Below are 20,301 nucleotides of genomic sequence, written 5' to 3'. Positions count from 1 at the left end.
ATGGAGCTCATAGACTCTATTGCACGTCTGCGCTGTGTTCAGCATAATATTAATTAACCATTAATTAGAAGAGCTGTATTGTTGATTTGTCTGCTATTCTTCTTAAAAGGTCAAACTAATATATGATATGGACTCATTACATGTAAAGTATTTCAAGCCTTTACTTTTTATAATTGTGATGATGGTGCCCGGGGCACCAAACAGCCTAGGACCGCCCCTGCCTGTGAACCTTCCATGTCTTGTGTCTCTACAGGATTTTGTTAAGTTGTGCGTTCTCCCTGTCTTGTTGTGCCTGATTAGTTCCAGCTGTTGTTTAACTGAATTTCTCAGAAGAACCAACTTGAGGGATCAATAAAGTTCTGTCTCTGTTTCTCCTCTTTAGCGTCATTACAAACACTACAGCTAACTGTGGATTTTCCTATTTTAGCTCAGCCAGCAAACAAACAGAACCACTTCCTGCTGAAGAGACAGAGAGTGAAAGATTTTAAATAAACTCATTGCTGCAGCAAAGAGCAGCACAACAGTGAGACAGATTTTTAGCTTCAGTGTTTTTATTCTCCACTAAGTCATTGCTTCCGTCACGAATTAGCTAACATAAACTAATCTTTGTCTATTAGCAACCAACCAACTCAAAGAGTTCATGTTACTAACAGCTCACCTCTCTGCAGCAGACACAGGCTGGACTTTAAAATTAACGATGGGGAAATCTTTAGACACATCACTCTGTAAGGACACAGGGCTGGGTGGAGGTCCAGGTGGGTTCCTGTGAATAATGATGGAGCAGTGATGTGAGTGCTGAGCTGTGACATGGAGAAGAGTCATGGACAGTTAGAGATGGTCATCTCACCTCTGAGCTTTGGTCTGGCTCTCATGTTCCCCACACAGAGTGCTTTTAGAGGGAGGGACTCCCTCCTCTCTGTCCTCACACTGATCCATGCTGCTCAATTCACATCAGCTCACACACACTTTCTACCTTCACCTGCAGAGGAAACACAAATCATTCATGTGCACATCAACTGAAATCCTCCTTTCCATCATGTGTGCTGTCCAAATATCAGCTGCTTCTTTCCTGCTTCTCAGTGTCAGCTGAATGCAGTCAGACAGCAGTGTGAGGCAGAGGAGCTGCCATCAGCTGCTCTACTATCAGTCCACTAGATGGAGCCGTGAAGCACACACGATGCATTCACTGACACACACTGATTCACTGTGACTGGAAGCTTCAGTCAGTCCAACACGTGTGAACAACATTTTAAACATTTCAGCTGATCCATGATTCAAAGAGGATCAGCAGAGTTAAAGCTTCACACTAATTATTCCTGCTGAGTTTGCAGAGAACTGCACACACACTGATTCACTGTTTGGGAAACTAGAAAAATGTTCGTCTTGAACTTGCTGCGTAATGCAAACAGGGTAGGACTCGAATATAACGGTGAAACACTTTCAAGCAACTTACAGAAGTCCAGACGCTTTTCTTTCCAAGCTCCTTAGACTACGATGACCTGGATGACTGAGAACCTTCACAGGAAAAATGAAACACACTGAACAAAGACTTTCACAATAAAACAGCAAACAAAGGAACGCAACACTGACACGTGAGCTTGACAGAGGAGTGGAGGAAAGGCAGACGAGAGTGAGCGAGGGAAAGAGGAGACGAGAGAGACATGACAGGCTGAGGAAATATAGAATGGAGCACAAGGACTCACACAAACACACACAGACACACACAGAGACACACAGAGACATAGGGGGGATCTAATGATCAAGGAACTAAACAGGAAGTATAAGAAACTCAAAGCAGCATAAATAAGACTGTAAATGAACCACAACATAAACCATAATACAAAATATCACCAAAACACAAGAAACGCAAAGTGCTGGGTCAAAGGGACCCACAACCATTAAAGTTCTTTTCTTTGCTCGTCACTGTTTGACTGCAGACAGACTCCACATTAAACTATGACAGCATCGTCCCTGCTGCTGCTGTCAGACCTGTTATTCACTCACTGCTCACAGATGTTTCTACTGAAGGTTTTACTCATCAATGAAAGTTAAAAGCACTTACATGGTGACTATCAATACAAATGAGTGTGCTTCACTGTCAGAGCTACGGTGATTCACCCAGTAGGTCGAATGACTTGATAATAAAAATATTTGTTTGATGCTTTGCATTGAGGCGCATTGTTGAATTTGCAGGGACACAATAACCTCAGATCAATTGTTCAAACCACTACAGCAGGGAGCCATGTTATGAATAATAAACAAATAATAAAACTAATACTACTAATAATAACAATAACAATAATAACTAGAAAGCGAAAATTTCAGAAGAAATTTTATGTGTGCCTATGCCGCTGCTAATCTGTGTAGTTTTCCATTCATACGGCTACAGACAGCAAAACTCAGAAGAGCAGCCATTCTCCACCATGAATTATGGTAAAAACAAACACCGCTCGCGCCTCACAGATGACAGCTTACAGTTTTGGGTAAAGATGAGGTCACTTTGTACAGCCCCGATTTGCAGACGCTGTGCACACAGGTTCATAAGCAGAAGTCCCTCTGTACCACGGCAGACCCCGACAATGTTTGCACGAACACACTTTGAACCAGTACGTTATGGACCACTTTTCACACATGGTTGGTGTACCCTCCCAGCCAGCTGTAGCTTTTCAACTCACAGCCCGACACACACCCAAAAAACAGCCGAGAGAGCACAGACTACGCCCGAGAGGTGTGATTGCAGATGCCCCTCAGGTGGGTCCACCTCCCCTGCAGCGGCACTGCAGACCACGCCCCGCCACACATATCAAACACGTAAAATAAATATTTATGCACTTTTGCATTCACTTTTTGTTTTTTGTTATTTTTACACAGTGTTCTGAATGATGAACAATGGTCTACAGCCAATCTTGTGTATTATTATACAAACTTTGGTTGTAAGATTCAGATAACTATTTAATAAAAGCTAAATATTTTATACAGGGAGTGCAGAATTATTAGGCAAATGAGTATTTTGTCCACATCATCCCCTTCATGCATGTTGTCTTACTCCAAGCTGTATAGGCTCGAAAGCCTACTACCAATTAAGCATATTAGGTGATGTGCATCTCTGTAATGAGAAGGGGTATGGTCTAATGACATCAACACCCTATATCAGGTGTGCATAATTATTAGGCAACTTCCTTTCCTTTGGCAAAATGGGTCAAAAGAAGGACTTGACAGGCTCAGAAAAGTCAAAAATAGTGAGATATCTTGCAGAGGCATGCAGCAGTCTTAAAATTGCAAAGCTTCTGAAGCGTGATCATCGAACAATCAAGCGTTTCATTCAAAATAGTCAACAGGGTCGCAAGAAGCGTGTGGAAAAACCAAGGCGCAAAATAACTGCCCATGAACTGAGAAAAGTCAAGCGTGCAGCTGCCAAGATGCCACTTGCCACCAGTTTGGCCATATTTCAGAGCTGCAACATCACTGGAGTGCCCAAAAGCACAAGGTGTGCAATACTCAGAGACATGGCCAAGGTAAGAAAGGCTGAAAGACGACCACCACTGAACAAGACACACAAGCTGAAACGTCAAGACTGGGCCAAGAAATATCTCAAGACTGATTTTTCTAAGGTTTTATGGACTGATGAAATGAGAGTGAGTCTTGATGGGCCAGATGGATGGGCCCGTGGCTGGATTGGTAAAGGGCAGAGAGCTCCAGTCCCACTCAGACGCCAGCAAGGTGGAGGTGGAGTACTGGTTTGGGCTGGTATCATCAAAGGTGAGCTTGTGGGGCCTTTTCGGGTTGAGGATGGCGTCAAGCTCAACTCCCAGTCCTACTGCAAGTTTCTGGAAGACACCTTCTTCAAGCAGTGGTACAGGAAGAAGTCTGCATCCTTCAAGAAAAACATGATTTTCATGCAGGACAATGCTCCATCACACGCGTCCAAGTACTCCACAGCGTGGCTGGCAAGAAAGGGTATAAAAGAAGAAAAACTAATGACATGGCCTCCTTGTTCACCTGATCTGAACCCCATTGAGAACCTGTGGTCCATCATCAAATGTGAGATTTACAAGGAGGGAAAACAGTACACCTCTCTGAACAGTGTCTGGGAGGCTGTGGTTGCTGCTGCACGCAATGTTGATGGTGAACAGATCAAAACACTGACAGAATCCATGGATGGCAGGCTTTTGAGTGTCCTTGCAAAGAAAGGTGGCTATATTGGTCGCTGATTTGTTTTGGTTTTGTTTTTGAATGTCAGAAATGTATATTTGTGAATGTGGAGATGTTATATTGGTTTCACTGGTAAAAATAAATAATTGAAATGGGTATATATTTGTTTTTTGTTAAGTTGCCTAATAATTATGCACAGTAATAGTCACCTGCACACACAGATATCCCCCTAAAATAGCTAAAACTAAACACAAACTAAAAACTACTTCCGAAAACATTCAGCTTTGATATTAATGTGTTTTTTGGGTTCATTGAGAACATGGTTGTTGTTCAATAATAAAATTATTCCTCAAAAATACAACTTGCCTAATAATTCTGCACTCCCTGTATGAGAGTAAGAAAGAAAAGTATATCTTTGTGTCCACCTTTCTCTGTTAATGCCCTACCTGGCCCCCTGGCAAAAGCTTTGCTAGATCCGCCCCTGCACAGTTACCAGCTGTCAGCTAAATAAAAAAAGGAGCTTGGTGTTTATTTCTCTCAGAAACAGTTCATAACTTCCCTTCAACTCATTCATGTCACCTAAAAAAAAGGTAAACCTGTTTCTCCATCACCAGTTCAGCTCTGATGATTCAGTAAGGTCATCTCCTGGTTTCGACCAGCCGCTTCTACAGCTGTGGCTCCAGCAAACATCAGCTGATACTAGAAATTAAAATCAAATGAATTCTAACAACAGCTGATCAAGCTTAAACGTGCTGCTGTTGTTTAGCGCGATAAACAAACAAGAGAGAAAAGCCGATCATTGATCAGTTTCATGACTGAAGTTTGAACAGGCGAGAGAATGACAGGGGAGGCTGTCATAAAGTTCAACATCAGTAACTTAGCGCGCACACAGCTGTATAGAAACTCCATCGTGCTAGCTACCACGCAGTACGAGTTATTATAACTGATTGTAAAAAGTCAGCACAACGAAAATAAACTACACCTAAACTCGGTTTATATCTGACCCAAATAGAGTGCAGGTCATAACTTCTTACCTGAAATTCAGTTCACCTCACGCTCCGACCGGCAGCCGCCTGCTTCTCCTGCCTTCGGTTTCCCTGATCCACGATCTACCACCGGTCGATTGGCGGTCGCCTCGCCGCCTCGTTCCCCGCATGTTCTTTCTGACACACACCGGTGGATAGCTGCCCTCGGTTGTAGCTCCGCGTCAGCGACTACCAAACAACTCAGTTATTTTTTCCACATCGACCAGCATCTGGACAATCCACCGCCTTTCACTGTTTGTACCGTTACTAAAAAAACCCCTCATCGGCTCATAAAAACGAAAAATAAGTCCAGCTATGACCCTGAGTCAAAAAGACAGCCAGCTCGGGTTAGCTAGCTACCTGTCTAGCTCTTTGCAGGCACCGAAAACATCAGAGCTAATATGGGATGTCTTGGTAACACGAGCAGATATTTGAAGTTTACATCTGGCCAATCCACCACCTTTCACTGTTTATACCGTTACTAAAATGAATAAATAAATAAATCATCGGTCCATATAAACGAAAAATAAGTCCAGCTAAAACACATACTGTCGGCGAGCGACCGGGTGCGGACACGAGTTTCACCCTCCTCAATATAAGCCAAGCCTGGGTGCTTTTCACGAAGGGTCGCTAGCGGTGCTGGCTAACTATGCTAGCGGCGCTAGCTAGCTAGCCGGCTATCAGCAACACATAAGAGAACTGCTGCTAAATAAACTACACCTAAACTCGGTTTATATCTGACCCAAATAGAGTGCAGGTCATAACTTCTTACCTGAAATTCAGTTCACCTCACGCTCCTGCCTTCGCTTTCCCTGATCCACGATTGACCTCCGCGTTAGCAAACACCGGTCGATCGGCGGTCGCGGCATGTCCTTTCTGTCATACACCGGTGGATAGCTGCCCACTGTTGTAGCTCCGCGTTATAGCACCACCAAACAACTCAGTTATTTTTTCCACATCCAGCTGTAACTCTGATTCTGTGCGAGCATTTGCGAGAGACCGGGGAGGTGAAACGACAGAGAGAGTCCCCTCGCTATCCATTTGCAGCCAAGTGCGGCAGCTAGCTAGGTAGCCGGCTAGCTGTCAGGCAGGACCAACGTCGTCAGAGCACTGTCGCTAAATATGGGATGTCTTGATAAAACAAGCAGATATTTGAAGTTTACACACCTACATTCTCGCCTGAAAATATCTTAAAAGTTTATTTTGTGACCTAGAAACACGAATAAAAGACATATAAAACGAAGTGGTGGCCGCCATTGTTCACTCTGTAGAGGCGTGCTATGAATTGTGGGATATGGAGTTTTCAACACAAGGATAAATCTTTTCGGCTGTACTACTCCCGGTATACCACTAGAGAGAGCCAAGACACCACAAATGAAGTCTGTTTATTTGGCGCCAAAAGATGAATTGGCCTAAATTTGTACTAAAATATTAATATTTAAAAAACTATAAAAGTCATAAACACCAAAAGTCACAACACAATAGTCCAGCTCCAGCCGCACAAAATGATCTAACATATGTAATCCTAATGTCAAAACTGTTTGGCAGAGGAGCGCGGGAAAATTTTCACTAAAATATTAATATTTAAAAAACTATAAAATTCATAAACACCAAAAGTCATAGCACACCATTCCAGATCCGGCCGCACAAAATGAGGTAACATATATGAAGCTTGTCTCAAAACTGCGGGGCGTGATACATGCCGAAATTTAGGCGGAAGATGGAGAATAATAATAACTAGAAAAATTTGCATTTCCTGCGAAAATGCAGTGTGGATGCTTTAAAGCTGAAGCTTTCTGCTAAAAGTAGCTGAAAAAGCTGAAAAGTTGCAGAAATTGTAAAATGAAGCAAAGGAACTTTGCTAAAATTTAGTAACTTAGCAATATCTTAGAGGAAACATAATACTTGGCAGAAATACAATAGCATAGCAGAACTTAGCAGAAATATTGTAACTTACCAGAAACACGATAACTTCTCAAAAATACAAGAATTTAGGAGAAATAGTATAAGATAAGAGAAAGAATATATTTAGCCAAACATTCTTAAACATTACAGAAATACTATGATTTAGAGAAACAGTGCAACATAGCAAAAATGCTGTAATTTGACAGAAATACTACATCCATCCATCCATCCATCCTCATCCGCTTTATCCGAGGTCGGGTCGCGGGGGCAGCAGCCTAAGCAGAGAAGCCCAGACCTCCCTCTCCCCAGCCACCTCCTCCAGCTCATCCGGGGGAACACCAAGGCGTTCCCAGGCCAGCCGAGAGATATAATCTCTCCAGCGCGTCCTGGGTCTGCCCCGGGGCCTCCTCCCGGTGGGGCATGCCCGGAACACCTCACCCAGGAGGCGCCCAGGGGGCATCCTTGTCAGATGCCCGAACCACCTCAACTGGCTCCTTTCGATGTGGAGGAGCAGCGGCTCTACTCTGAGCCCCTCCCGGATGGCCGAACTTCTCACCCTATCTCTAAGGGAGAGGCCAGCCACCCTTCGGAGGAAGCTCATTTCTGCCGCTTGTATCCGCGATCTCGTTCTTTCGGTCACTACCCACAGCTCGTGGCCATAGGTGAGGGTCGGGACGTAGATCGACCGGTAAATTGAGAGCTTCGCTTTTACACTCAGCTCCCTCTTCACCACGACGGACCGGTGCAGCGTCCGCATCACTGCAGCCGCAGCACCAATCCGTCTGTCGATCTCCGGCTCCCTTCTCCCATCACTCGCGAACAAGACCCCGAGATACTTAAACTCCTCCACTTGGGGCAGGAACTCATCCCCGACCCAGAGTGGGCACTCCACCCTTTTCCGGCTGAGAACCATGGCCTCAGATTTGGAGGTGCTGATCCTCATTCCCGCTGCTTCACACTCGGCTGCGAACCGTTCCAGTGCGAGCTGGAGGCCCCCACCCGATGAAGCCATCAGAACCACATCATCCGCAAAAAGCAGAGATGAGATTCTGAGGCCACCGAAGTGAAAGCCCTCCGCCACTTGGCTGCGCCTAGAAATCCTGTCCATAAAAATTATGAACAGAATCGGTGATAAAGGGCAGCCCTGGCGGAGCCCATCACCCACCGGAAACGAGTCCGACTTATTGCCGGCAATGCGAACCAAACTCTTACAACGGTTGTATAGGGATCGAATGGCCCGTAGCAATGGGCCAGACACCCCATACTCCCGCAACACCTCCCACAGGACACCCCGAGGGACACGGTCGAATGCCTTCTCCAAGTCCACAAAACACATGTAGACTGGTTGGGCAAACTCCCATGCACCCTCAAGTATCCTCGAGAGGATAAAGAGCTGGTCCAGTGTTCCGCGACCAGGACGAAAACCGCATTGTTCCTCCTGTATCCGAGGTTCGACTAACGGACGAACTCTCCTTTCCAGCACCCTGGCATAGACTTTCCCAGGGAGGCTGAGGAGTGTGATCCCCCTGTAGTTGGAACACACCCTCCGGTCCCCCTTCTTAAAGATGGGGACCACCACCCCGGTCTGCCAGTCCAGGGGTACTGCCCCTGATCTCCACGCAACATTGTAGAGGCGTGTCAACCAGGACAGCCCTACAACGTCCAGAGCCTTCAGGAACTCGGGGCGGACCTCATCAACACCAGGGGCTCTGCCACCGAGGAGTTGTTTAACTGCCTCAGTGACCTCGACCCCAGAAATTGGCGGGTCATTCCCCTCATCCCCAGACTCTGCTTCCTCCTCGGAAGACGTGTCAGTGGGATTAAGGAGGTCCTCGAAGTATTCCTTCCACCGTCTGACAATTTTCTCAGTCGACGTCAGCAGCGCACCGCCAGCACTATACACAGTGCAGGTAGAGCACCGCTTTCCCCTCCTGAGACGCCTGACGGTTTGCCAGAATCTCTTCGAGGCAGTCCGAAAGTCTTTTTCCATGGCCTCTCCGAACTCCTCCCACACCCGAGTTTTTGCTTCAGCCACTGCCCGAGCCGCATTCCGCTTGGCCTGTCGATACCTGTCAGCTGCCTCTGGAGTCCCACAGGCTAACCAAGCCCGATAGGACTCCTTCTTCAGCCTGGTGGCTCCCTTCACCTCTGGTGTCCACCATTTGGTTCGGGGATTACCACCACGGCAGGCACCAACCACCTTGCGGCCGCAGCTCAATGCAGCAGCTTCGGCAATGGAGACGCTGAACATGGTCCATTCGGACTCAATGTCCCCAGTCTCCCTCGGAATGTTGTTGAAGCTCTGCCGGAGGTGTGCGTTGAAGATCTCGCGGACTGGGGCCTCTGCTAGACGTTCCCAGCACACCCTCACTACGCGTTTAGGTGCACCGGGTCTGTCCAGCGTCCTCCCCGCCACCTGATCCAACTCACCACCAGGTGGTGATCAGTTGACAGCTCAGCCCCTCTCTTTACCCGAGTGTCCAGAACATATGGTCGCAGGTCTGGTGATACGATTACAAAATCGATCATCGACCTGCGGCCTAGAGCATCCTGGTGCCACGTGCACTTATGGACACTCTTATGTTCGAACAAGGTGTTCGTTATGGCCAAACTGTGATTTGCACAGAAGTCCAATAACAAAACACCACTCGGGTTCAGATCAGGGAGGCCGTTCCTCCCAATCACGCCCCTCCAGGTATCGCTGTCGTTACCCACGTGAGCATTGAAGTCTCCCAGTAGGACAACAGAGTCTCCAGGTGGGGCACCTTCCAGCACCCCCCCCCCCCAGGGACTCTAAGAAGGCTGGGTACTCTGAACTGCCACTCGGCGCATAAGCGCAGATGACAGTCAGGACCCGTTCCCCGACCCTGAGGCGCAGGGAACAAACCCTCTCATCCACCGGGAAAAACCCCAACGTACCGGCAGCAAGCCGGGGGATATTAGAATACCCACCCCAGCCCGCCGCCTCTCACCAGGGGCAACTCCAGACTGAGACAGAGTCCAGCCCCTCTCCAGGAGACTAGTTCCAGAGCCCAAGCCATGCGTAGAGGTGAGCCCGACTATATCTAGCCGGTACTTCTCAACCTCGCGCACTCTCAGGCTCCTTCCCCACCAGAGAGGTGACATTCCATGTCCCTATTGCCAGTCTTGGCAGCCGGGGATCAGTCCGCCAGGGCCTCCGCTCCTGGCCGCCGCCCGACACACAATGCACCCGACCCAGAAATACTACATTTGGCAGAAATACTATATTTAGCACAAATCTTATAAAATAGCAGAAATAGTATGATTTAGCACAATAGTAATAACTTAAACAGAAAAATTGGAAAAGCAAAATGGACAGCTGAAAAAATGCTGAACATGCTAAGGATCCTTCAAATGTACTTGTTAAATGAAAAAAAATCGGCAATAAAAAAGTATAACAGTCACACAATCACAAATATAGACACATATGGAAACACACATGCACAGAGAGACACACACAGGATCAAATTCAGTCAACCAGTCTAAATATATTGAATTTAAATCATACAATAAGATGCTCCCATAAAAAGGCTCTCTCTCCCTCTCTCTCTCTCTCTGTCACACACACACACACACACACACACACACACACACACACACACACACACATACACAGAGCCTAAAGGGAACAGTATTTGTGTCATGGAGTAACAAGAATCTGAGGTCCATATTAGAAAAGCTGCTAGAATCATAAAAGTTTGCAGAATGGTAATAAATGATGAATATGAATTAGTGGTCTGTGATAGTGTATTAATTTGTAGGGAAAAAAATATGTTGCCCAAGGTGGAATTGAACCCACGACCTTTGGGTTGCAGACGTGTGTCACTACAAACTGTGCCACTGGGAAAGAGAACGAGCGCCTGGAAAACAGGGTGATGAACTGTCATATTTAGATCGCGGTGAGAGGCATAAAACGCCGATTTTTGGAGTTACAAAATGTCATGTAACTCAAAAACTAGGTGGACTAGAAGCATAATTGTTGTACTGGGTGAATCAGCGGACTTTGGTGTACTTTGACTGTGATTTTCATTGCTCTTTGTACATCCGTCGCTGAGATATGACAAGAGAAGAAAGGGCAGACCTCAGATATGATTGGCTGGCTGGGAAGCCGTGCAGGCCCTGATATGTATTTGTATGTATCAGTCCTCACAGAGGATTAGCTGCCTGGGGACCTGGCAGAAATATATAGAAATAGTATGATTAAGCATAAATACTACATTTTTTAGAAAAACTATATTAAGCACAAATCCTATAAAAAGCAGAAATAATATATTAAGCAATATAAATATCCTCTAAAAATCCTATAAAAAGCAGTAAAACTGTACTATGATTTGGTAGAAAAACCCTAAATAATCAAAAATACTAAATTTGGCAGAAATAGCAGAAACACTATATTTAGCACAAATCTTATGAAATAGCAGAAATAGTATGATTTAGCAGAAATGCTGTATTTAGCAGAAATTCTGAAAAGCAGCAGAAAAGCTATGACTTAGCACAACAGTAATAACTTAAATGGAAAATTTGGGAAAGCAAAATGGACAGCTGAAAAAATCCTGAACATGCTAAGGGTCCCTCAAATGTAATTGTGAAATGAAAAAAAAAATCAGCAAAAAAAAGTATAACAGTCACACAATCACAAATATGGACACATATGGAAAGACACATGCACAGAGAGACACACACAGGATCAAATTCAGTCAACCAGTCTAAATATATTGAATCTAAATCATACAATAAGATGCTCCCATAAAAACTCTCTCTCGCCCTCTCTTTCTCTCTCTCTCTGTCACACACACACACACACACACACACACACACACACACACACACACACACACACACACACAGGGAGAGAGAAGCAAGTTTCTAGGTCAGTCAAGCAGCCTGGGAGCTGCTGAATTTGAATCCACCAATCAGAGAGGCTGTGTGCTTTTTCCCGCCAAAACAGGTGCACGCAGCACAGAGAGACACAGGATTTTTGCAGTCTATTTCTCATAGTGAGGACTCCCCTCAAACAAATGACCATAATTTCCTAACCGTAGGGGCTAGAACGGTCATTCTTACACCGTTTTGTTCAGAAGAGATGGGGGAATCTTAAAGTGTTGACAATTTATCGTTAAAATATGAATTATTAAAGATATTTGACTTGTAATGCACCATAACTGAGTAGAGGCGAAGCAAAAACTGCCTTGACCTGCCCTCAAACAACGCTTTCTAACTCTAAATCTATTTGGAGTATCGATATCATTCTTTCACCGTAAGAGACAGCAGGCTTTGGTGAACAGTCATGGAAATTTTCAGGTCTGTGTGGAAATCCATCAAAAAGATATGACGAGAGAAAAAAGTGCCTCATTTCCAGAGTTTGAAATCTGAAGAAATCTGAGCGAAGGACGAATTTCCTACCCTCAAACAAGTCTAACTCATCTCAGAACAGTAATAGGTGAGAAAATAATTCTTGAATTGTGAGCGTCATGAGTGTCTGAAGATATACGGGGACAAGCCTCATGTCTTAACTTCGCTTCGTTAAGGAGATATGACGATTCGAAAATGCCTCTCATTACAGAAATTAAGCGGTGATTTTGATCAAACTCTCCATTGACTTTCTATGGAGAGTTTTTCGACTTTGTGTTGGTCTGAGGAGATTTGCCAAAATTCTATAAATCCCACAACAATGATAGTGACATTTTCTGAAAGCCAGCAAAAATACCTACGTTTTGATGTATAATTTGTGGGAGTTGAGTGAAAATTAATCAAGTAGCAAGAAGTTGTTCGGACATGAAGAGAAAATTGCCAAAGGTACAGTGGCTCACTTAGAACCAACTGCATAGCAACCATAACAACGCATGTATTTTGTGAAAAATCACAAAGATGAAACTCAAAACTTAAAGAGGGATAAGATGAAAACGGTAACAGATATGAAAAAGCTGAATCATTCACGAATAGCCCAATAATTTGTGAACATTTTAAAGTTTGAATGGTTGTTCTAGGCGAAAGTATGAGAAAGTAGTTAAGTTTCAAAAACGAGCAAGTTTTAGCAGAATTGCAGAAATTTCCCATTCATTTCAATGGGACAAATTAAAGGAAAAAAGCTTAATATTTTAAAAAGTATAACAGCAAAAAATACCAAAAGTCATAGCACACATTAGCAGAAATAGCAGAATAGTTTAAAATTTGAACGGTGAAAATCGGCTGAAAATTGTGAAAGTAGTTAAGTGCCAAAAAACGTACAAAAAGTGGCAACTGGAATAATAAAGAATAAAGAGAAACAGGAACTCAATAGTGTGGATGCCTAAAGCATCCACACAATAAGAATAATAAATCCGACGAATAGTAATATGTGTGCCTCTTGGCATAGGCACACATAATAATAATGATGTTAATTTAAGTAATTGTTTTCGACTGAACATCACATATAATGTAACAAGCAGTAAAATCAGGTTAAGTGCATTGGGCGTATTCTTCTCTTTACTGCTCACCTCTGACAAAGTGTTCACACAGTTTGCTAGCCTTTCAGCCTGCTAGCTACGCTAACAAGTCCACTGCCTTCACGTGACTCAGTCAAATGACAGACAGCAGAGCGAGCTGCTCTGCCAGCTGCTCTGCCAGCTAAGCAAACTCATGTTAAAGGTCAAAGAAATGAGGTGATGCTGCTGGGAGGTACATCACAGACTAGCAGAATTTAGTTATTAACAGGGTTCATACGCCTTTTTCAGGGTCAAATTCAAGCACTTTTTAAGCACTTTCAAGGTCCCTTTTCAAGCCTTTCCAGCACCCCCCCCCCCCCCCCCCCGAAAAAGAATGCATGTTTCAATGCGCATCACCTCAGTAAGACCATGTGAAAAGACACATGCTCCCCTTTTGTTAAGACAGAGAAAAAGGCACCACACAAAAATATTGCAAAAGGAAACAGTCGCCTTATATACATAGTGTATAAACTCAAAATGCACATTTCACTTAAAAATTAAGATGTGAAAATGTGAACAAATCAACTTGTTAGAGATATTCTTTTGCTGTTGAAAAAAAACAAAAAAGAAGGAAGTTTTCTCATCAGACATTGATGCTTCTTTCCTGTGTGACAAAAAATAGGAGACAGATGTTTGTTTGTTGTTTGTTGTTTTAAGTTAATTCCCAATAAAACTGTTTTGTTGCTAACTACATTGCTGTCTGTATTATTGCTGAAGTCCTAAATGATCACCTTTAAAGTGTTTGTGCTAATAACATTAAGTCAGACATTTCGAATGAAAGCCGGGGAACTTTGGTAGCACAGAAACAAGTGGCTATTCTTTGTGACCATATGGATCACTCATATTACCATTATTTCACCCAAAGGCATCAAGTTAATACTCAAAAAAGCTGCAGCAATACACACAAATATAAACAGTACTTGGTGACAACTTTGCTTTTAGCCTTTAACCCTCTGGGGTCCAGGGTATAATTGGCCGTTTTTGACTACTTTTGATTTGGCCTCTATATTTCACCATTAAAAACTGTTCATCTTGCCAATCTGTTATTTACTCATTTTGACATAATGTGTCAGCACAATTGATCTAAATTCAGACAAAATTTAAATTACAAGTAGAAAGTGATATTTTTGACTGTAAAAACCACAAGCATGTTTAACGAATCATTTTCATAACTTGAAATGCAAATACAAATTGTACGTTTTTAAAAAAATATGCACAAGTTTTGCAAACAACAACGTTATCTGGTACTATTTACCTAAAAATGCAGCCAAGGCTCAGACGTTTTTTATATAACGATTCAAAACTATTTACAGAACAATCAGGTGTTCTGCATCAAATAAGAAGGCACACAAATTATTTATGCAACTCCAAAAAATAGTTTGTGTCCACTACAAGACAGAGGAGAACAGCACAGGGATAAACCTGCAGGTCTGACAGCAGGTGTGTCGCTCAGCATTTACACTGCAATCTGCCGTTGGTGGCTTTTTTGCAGCAACTGTGACGTTCACTAGTAGAACTGACACGCAAAACAAAACAACGACTACACACTAACTACACACACACTAACTTGAGACTCCAAACACTAAACGTCACAAATCTCTCACGTATCAAAACTCTCTCTCTCTCTCTCGCCGGTCACTCCTAAAACTTCCCCCTCTTCCCAAACAACCAAATACCACATGTTGCTGTATTATTTTTTGATTGGTCGACATGGTACATTTTTCCACCAATAGGGAAGGAATGTTTTTTCTTTTTTCACTCGCAAGCAAAGCGTGTTTACTAGCGCTCTCCTTAGAAAACGCTGTTTTACCAACACAATTTAAAAACTGGTATATAGTTTGAAGTCTGCACGTTCGACCCAGGTTGAAATGGAGACTCTGGGTCCGTCGACCCCAGAGGGTTAATCAGAAAGCCTTAAGTTAGCTAGTTATGTATCGGGCTAATGTTTAAAGCTTTCACTTGAGTAAATTAACTCATATTACTGCTAAGTAATGTTAGCTAAGTTCACAGCATATTCCACAATAGCGCTGCCATACTGCATCACACTCAGTGCATTTCAATCATTTCTTCAGCGAGTTTGATAGCAAAATAATCATAATTTTTAAAAAATAGCATGTATAACGTACGCGTACTGGAAAATTATTTACTAGGACTCACCTATCATGCGACTGGAGAGCGCAAACTCCGCCATTGTTGTTTTCCATCAAACACTCATTGAAACAGCAGCCTACAGGTATGTTAGCGCACTCATGCCCGACTGTCCGAGGGAGGGGCGGGGTCACATATTGAAACAGACGCAGCCCAGGCGGGGAAATTTTGCTTTTGCTTTTTGCGACTCATTTTTATTTCTCTATCTGATAAGAAAACTATTCAATCAGATAGTTATCTATTATGAATGAAATACAGTTACATTTTCAAGCACTTTTAAGCACCACATCTGAAATTCAAGCACTTTTCAAACCTTGAAAAGACAACATTAAATTCAAGCATTTTCAAGGATTTCAAGCCCCCGTACGAACCCTGTATTAAGAATAATATTTAATCCTTATTATCTGCTCCTCTCAACTCCTTTACCTCTGAAAACAAGAACATTTAGCCAACAGTTTATTCGCTTTGGTGAAATTATAAACAGGCATCAGCGCGGTCACCTATACTGTCCTTTAGTGCTGGAGCAGCAGGAACACCATTTAATCTGAAACCTGTTTTTCTCTCTAAAACAAAGTGACAGCAGGCTGAGTCAAAGACAGAAACCTTATTTAAACACCAAATATTCACCGGCTTTACTTCCTGATCCAGGATTCAAAGAGGACGTTGCACTGACTCAGCTTCCATGAACGTCTTCACTCTGCAGCTCTCTGCTGTCTGGACCAGGTCTGTGTAGAAACTGAGAAAATCCTCTGCTTCTTCTCCGTAACCGTCCTCTGTGTCTGCAGGCTGAAGTCACATTAAACACTTCACACCAGCAAAGAGTCTGAAGCTCACAGGTCAAAGGTCAGCTGCTGCACCTTGTGTGATATTAATTTGATCAATAATTAACTTGCAGCAGGTTTCTGCTCCAACACACTGAAAACAACCCTGAAAACAAATCACATGATGTGTGGGTGTGTCTGCAGGCTTCAATAGATGAGCATTAAACACTTCACACCAACCAAGAGTCTGAAGTTCGCACACCGTATATAACAATTCACTTTTGAACAGTAGATAGCCTGTAGGCGTCTCTGCAGTGATAAACAGTTTACACATTAAACACTGAACCATAAAAGAGGCTTAAGCTGCAGCTCACAGGTCAAAGCTCAGCTGCTGCACCCAGTTATGAGTTTAAATAAATCATTAATCATTATCTTTTCCCTCTTTGCACTTTCACTTGGCCTTGGGGTGTTTTGAGTGAGCTACACTGTATGTTTCAAACGTTGTAAATAAATTGGGAGTTAGGGCCGGGCGATATGGCCTAAAATCCATATCGCGGTATAATTTGAAGCACGTGCGGTAACGATATATATGGCGATATATTCTTTTCTTCTGTATAACGTATTTTCCACACTATAAGGCGCACTTAAAATCCTTTAATTTTCTCAAAAATCGAGAGTGTGCCTTATGTATGAATTCTGGTTGTGCTTACTGACCTCGAATCGATTTGGGCGTGCAGAAATCTGTTAAAAATGTTTTAGTACAACTTTGGTAAGCTGCACTGCTTGATGGATTGTCAGAGCATTACGGTTGCCGTAGTGAGGAGCTTCGCAGAGTAATCTGGGTCCAAAACTCCGTCCGCTTCAATTCCCAAAGTCAAACGAACACTGAGAGTTAAAAACTGTCTAAATCATTTCATCTTTAATAAAATAATCAGCGTTGCTGCTTTACCAGGTGTAACAATTAAGTTTAACATCCAGGTATCCATGAAAACAGAATTTATTAAATTTAACGGAGTTAGAAGTTAACAGGAAGTTAGCTCTGCTATCACTTCCGACATAAATGAAGACAGAAAACTAAACAGCAGTGGCGTTTGCAGGGTTACTGAAGTTGGACTACCTGGTATATAATGTTGTGCTACGTGATTGCTAGCGACACAGCTATGTTAGCATAACATTAGCACAGTGAAGCTGGAGGATGAACACCAACTTTTTTTCCACTCGATAAAAGTTAACGTGAGGGATTCTGGTGGTTAGGGACAAACGCAATCACATAGCAGGATGCTATACACGGGCCAAACTTCAGTCAGCAGAACAACTGAGATTATTCATCCACAATACGCGGTTAGTTATTAATATACTGCAACAACATGGGAATAGAACAGCTGCGAGAGAATTCAACATTAATGAATCAATGTTACGGAAGTGGAGGAAGCGCAGTTTTTGGCTTTCCCCATATTTCAAAAGTGCTTCATCTCTTTGCTATGACTGTCGCAAGATGATAATGGTTGTAGCCGCTGTGATGCTTTCGACCAACAAAGGTGCAGCTTGATGACATCATGAACATGCGCTATCGCGATAGAGCAGTATAATCAAAATCTCTATCGTTGACCAAATTTAATCGATTCTATCGTATATCGTTTATATCGCCCACCCCTACTGGGAGTGATTTGTTTGTATTGATTTGTTTTTTGGTTTTATGTTTCCATGTAGATGAATGAAGACAGATTCACTCTTACCTTTTCAAAATGGCTATAAGGTAGACCACGTCTATGCTTTTCTGCCTCTTCACAGATAACCCCAGTGATTTTCCTTGATCTGAAATTTTACCTGATCTTGTGATATTGAGAGTCATCTGCCTTTGAGGCAGCAAACCAAACAGTGTTCTCTAAACTCTTTAACTTTAATATACTTTGATATATTTCAGATTTCTGAGCTCTGCTCTGACTCCGTGCCAGTAGCTCCTTAATATGACTTTAGTTTGATCAATAATTAACCTGCAGAAAGTTTCTGTTCCGACTCTGCCACACCGAACAACCCTGAGAACAAATAATATGATGTGGGTGTGTCTGCAGGCTTCAGCACTGTGAGCATTAAACACAATAAAAGACTCACAAGTTCCTGCTCAAAGGTCAGCTGTCTTTAGATCAATGATTAACCTGCAGCAGGTTGTGGCCTGATGTGTTTGTAAGAGTTTCACTTTCAGGAGAAGATTTAAATGAGTCACATAAATGTGAACTATAAAGTCTGTGACACACAATTTACTGCATACTGCATGAAATCTGAGCAATGAAATCTGAGCCTGAATAAATCCAGTCTTCTGCCTGTTGTGGTTGTGACAGCTGCTAGTAGGAGAGTTTGTTTTAAGGAGGTGGAGATGTTCTCAGAAAGAGTGTGTAATCGGCTCTTTGTGTAGACGCTAAAAGCTGTGAGACAAAACTCTGAAACTCTTCACTCAGTCCTCACGCTGAGAGTTTAGAGGCTGAAGAGCAGAAATGAACTTCTGTTTCTCAGCAGTGCGCACACAGAGAGCCACTTCTCTCTGCTCAATCTGAACAAATCAAAGTGAAACGTCTGTGAAAACGCAGCTGCTGATGAAACTGTGTCAGATTAATGCCTCAATGTTTCACTGTGAGATTAAAAAATGCATAAAAATGATTTAAAGAAGTAGGAGGCAGATTTTCACAATAAGAGCACTTTGTTTTTAATTCGGTTAATGTCAAACTGTCATCAACACCTCAGTGTTGTCTCCGTCTCTGAGCAGATTCAGGCATTTCTCAAATAATAAAGGCTTTTTATTACTATTATACTTTTCATTAGTCTCCAGGTTGATGATTATAAACAGAATTATTAAAGTTTTTATAATTTCAGTCTGAAAATCAACATGAATTTGGTTCTAATCAAAGAAGCTCCTTTAATGTCTGTCATTAAAATCCTCACACAGACTTAAAAAGGCGACATTAACATTAAAATAAATGAATGAAACTTCAGCTGAGAGCTTCATGCAGTCATCATCAGCAGTTCATAGCAGTCCACAGCTCTTTATTATGCAGCTTTGCAGGAATTAAAGTGACTGAAGTGTCAGAGTTTGTGTGAGAAGCTGCTTTATGGACAGCTGTAGACGCGTCTTTATTATTTCTTCATAAATCAAACACACAGGTTTGTCTGTAGATGATTTAAAGTGTGTCGTTGTGCAGTTAAAGCTGTTTGTGTGACGCCCTGACCTCCTGTGAATGAAACAGCCAATCAGATCCATCAGAGAGAGAGCAGGAAGTGTTGTGTGTTTGTGACAGAACAAGGAAACAGTAATAATGGTGAACATAAAGATCCTCTGAGGACGTGTTTGTGTTTTCTCTAACACTTCTTCACTTTCCTATAAATAAAGGAGAAAAAGTCCATTTAGTTTCATTTCCTAAAGCTCAGAGTTACACTTCACATTCCTGCAATCACATCAAAAAGCTTCACTTTGGTAAAACATTTACATGTTAACATGAAACACAGAGAGACTGCAGAGCATCTGGAACATCTGCACTTTGACCCAAACTGTTACAGCCAGAATAATTTCTACATATTTCAGACATGACCTTTATTTTGATTTCTTACATGTTCATGGATGGATGGGCGCATTTAAACTGCTTCAACGTCCCACGTCTTCTATTTAAATATGAACTGTGAACGACACGTAATCATCTGTAAATGGTTTGAGGCACACTGAGGCCACCTACAGGGCAGTTGGGGAACAGCAGGGATCTGAAATCAAATGAGATGTTAGTGAGTGAGAAGTTAGAACAAACGGACTTAAGATGGCTCGAAGTGATCAAAGTTGAT

General features: G+C 42.8%; 1 protein-coding gene and 1 long non-coding RNA gene across 4 annotated transcripts in view; one reads left to right on the top strand and one right to left on the bottom strand.

The window, feature by feature from the left end:
• Positions 1–20,301, top strand: part of LOC102082314 (protein NLRC3-like) — a 441,947-nt gene that overhangs the window by 163,363 nt on the left and 258,283 nt on the right. The window lies entirely within an intron of this gene.
• Positions 957–18,738, bottom strand: LOC109201171 (uncharacterized). 3 transcript variants are annotated; one of them, XR_002061178.2, is made up of 3 exons: positions 18,213–18,738; positions 16,343–16,572; positions 957–979 (listed from the first exon to the last, which is right to left on the bottom strand). It is a non-coding gene; the product is annotated as an uncharacterized LOC109201171 (long non-coding RNA). The 3 variants fall into 3 exon arrangements; XR_002061179.2 differs by having other exon boundaries at positions 16,343–16,501; positions 18,213–18,734; XR_003219340.1 differs by lacking the exon at positions 18,213–18,738 and having other exon boundaries at positions 16,343–17,086.

Source organism: Oreochromis niloticus, linkage group LG3, assembly GCF_001858045.2.
Source record: "Oreochromis niloticus isolate F11D_XX linkage group LG3, O_niloticus_UMD_NMBU, whole genome shotgun sequence".
Lineage (NCBI taxonomy): Eukaryota > Metazoa > Chordata > Actinopteri > Cichliformes > Cichlidae > Oreochromis > Oreochromis niloticus.
This window is presented reverse-complemented; position numbering and strand designations above follow the sequence as displayed.